Raw genomic sequence first — 3,048 nt, forward strand, 5'->3', positions numbered from 1 at the left:
CAGAATTTAGATATTTTTGGCTTAGAAATGTTTAAATTTATGTCCTAAGGCGACCTTACGATACACAATGAATAGGAAAACGATATTGTGATGATTCTCATAATATTTGCCGGAGGAAGGAAGGCCACTTAAAATATAATAATAAAAAAGGTAAATAATCATCAAAATTCATTTTTTTATAAAAAGTATTTTTAAATAATCATAAAATAATTTGAAAATTAAAAATGTTGTGTTGAGTTCTAAATTTTTCCTTACTCGGTGTTTTGCGAAAATAAACTTGTTACTGGGTTAGCAATAGAGAAGGATGAGAGTGACAGCATATGAAATTATATTTCGGAGGCTTGTGTTACCAAGTATTTATATTTCTCAAATGTTATAGCTCGCATGTCTTTATGGGATGCTTTTGGTTTATGAAACGAAGCACTATTCTTTGCTAATTTTGAAGTAATTACAAGATTTTATTTACAGCAGCAGAGAATAGGGAAGCTGTATCACGAGAATACTTCACAATTACTTATTTTCGAAAAACTATCATTCTGGTACAATTGTAATTGAAAATGTGCTAAAAGCTAAATCGGGCTTCTCTTCGTGGAACTAACTTGTATTCATTATAGCCATTCGTAATTTTAAGAACAAAATACAAAGTAAAATTCTTATAAACTTTATGTACTTGATGATACCACTTAGCGGTGAAACATGTTTTACTAATTAAAATTTTGCAGAAATGAGGGAATGGCCATTATGAATATAGTTGAAAATATCAGTAACTGCTCCTAGCTATCCCTATAGGTTCACAAGAACTGTATAAGGAAATTCAAAACTCGAGTGGATAACTTAAACTACTCCTTGAAGTAGCGGTTTTTTTTTTAAGAAAAACTCTGAAACATCTGAAGGGTGATTGAAAAACTTCGAAAGTTTCGAAAGTCAAATACTACCCAATGATATGAACGCTAGGGTAAGGGTACAGTGTAGACTTCGAAGAACCAGAATTCTGGAGTCGGGAAATTGCTTGCCGAGATATTTCGAAAGGCCGAGATATTTCGAGTGAAAAGGAAGAAAGTTTTCAGCGAGTAAGGCACACTCGGGAACGGTAAATAATAATGATACTACATTTTCAGTCAGCGGCCGAGGCTGGAGCTGGAGTTCCAAGCGATCGCAAAAATACTGCAATAAATCTTAATTTACTCAGTATCCCGGCCTTGATATATGTGGCAGCCGTAACTTTGGTTTTTAGCCTTTTATTAATAGCCCAGGAGAAAAGGCTCGACGTGAAAACCCGCAGTCCTAAGACGTCAGAAGTTTCCCGCAGGTTGGCGACAAAGGTCTTGGAGCTAACAAAAGATATTATTGGGTGACAAGAATACGGGAGAGAGGAATATTAACCACGGGACAAAATGCGTTTCGCAATTGGAATGAAACAAAAGCATATAAATAGTTATATATTTTTTCGCGCGTATGGTGAACCGTAATGGGGTTGAAACTTGATGTATTAGAATTTTAATATGCCATGGTTGTAGCCTTTACTTATACTGAAAAAAATACGCATAAACTGTGAAGTTGGTGTGTATATGTTCAAATATAACTCCCGTTATTTCATAACTCTCTCGGTATCGACGGGAATAAGTCCTCGCCTACGATAGCGAAGGTCGCGGGTTCGAGTCCCGCCTGGATAGGTTGCCGCTTCCATGACATGGGTTTGTGAGATCGTCTATTGCTGATTGTTTAATCTCCAGATGTAAAGGCCTCATTTATGCTGCTTTCTATGGTAATTGAGATAAATATATAAGTAAAATTGTAGGAGTGCATTTTTAAATTTTTAGAAGAAAGTAATTCCTATCTGAGCAATAGAAAAGGACGAGGAAAGCAACAAGAGAAAAAATGGATCAAAGTAGACACTTGTATTTGGGATGCCTTTATGTGAAAGTGTAAACGATTCCCTTTAGTAATACTGTGCTTTAAACTGATACGCTGAATTATAGATGGAGTAATTAGACATATAATATCGGAATCGTCTAATATAATTATCTAAGCGAAATATTATTGTTAAAATTATCGAAATAGATCTTAGAAGCACCGTTGCCTCATCAGTAGCGTATCCTAAAATTTTTTTTCAAATCGGGAAATATATTAGTTACATATTTCTGAAAAATGGAATCTTGTTAGAAAGCCTTATTTAAAAAGTAAATTTCACGTAATATCCACTTTACCTTTTATGCATGGATTTGGAGAAAGTGGTTAATAAAATCAGGGTGAGATTATTTTTTAAAGTATTTTGTGCTCGAAATAATGTCGAGTTTTCGTGAGATGAGGCATTATTTATAATTATAGATCGATGAAAATGATAGACTGACTCATTCTCCTGTAGTAGTTTAGTGTTATTATTTGTAAGTGCCCATTTTCGATGAAATTTAATGCATCCGTATTATTCAAACCCTACATGATATGTGGTAATAACTTCGGTATCTTGAAAAGTGGTACAGGTTAATGCAGTTGGCTTTCAGACAATTTCTCCTAGGAAAGATTTCGTAAAATATACTCAAAAGTGTTTTGCTTTCCAAGTAGGCAAAACGTCGTCTGGTCATAAAAGCATTGACCCAATTTTCCTTCTGACCAAAAATTGGAATAAAAATGCCTTTGAAGACCTTTTTTCATTTGGGTGGTTATTTTTATTCCAATTTTATTATGTTCGGGCGTAAAGCGGATCTAGAATGACGAAAAATAAGGAAGAGAGCAAGGGCGTACCCGGGATCAAAAAACTAGAGGGGGACAAGCCGTGGTCGTTCAAGGCGTGACTCAGAAAAGGTTAAGGGAACCAAAATTTCGAAAAAAATATTACCAGCGCTTTATTAGTCTTGAAAATTATTTGCTCGAAAAAATATTTTTATTTTTATTACAGCTTTTATACTAATATCACTTTTTTATAAAAAAATAGTTTCGTTTTGAACTAAATTTACTTTTGCTTCTGGGGGGGCGGAAGCTGACCCCTGCTGCCCCTCGCTGGGTACGCACATGGAAGAGAGAGCGTGAAATTTAAGAAGCCGTGAAACA

Source organism: Ischnura elegans, chromosome 8 (assembly GCF_921293095.1).
Source record: "Ischnura elegans chromosome 8, ioIscEleg1.1, whole genome shotgun sequence".
Classification (NCBI taxonomy): Eukaryota; Metazoa; Arthropoda; class Insecta; order Odonata; family Coenagrionidae; genus Ischnura; species Ischnura elegans.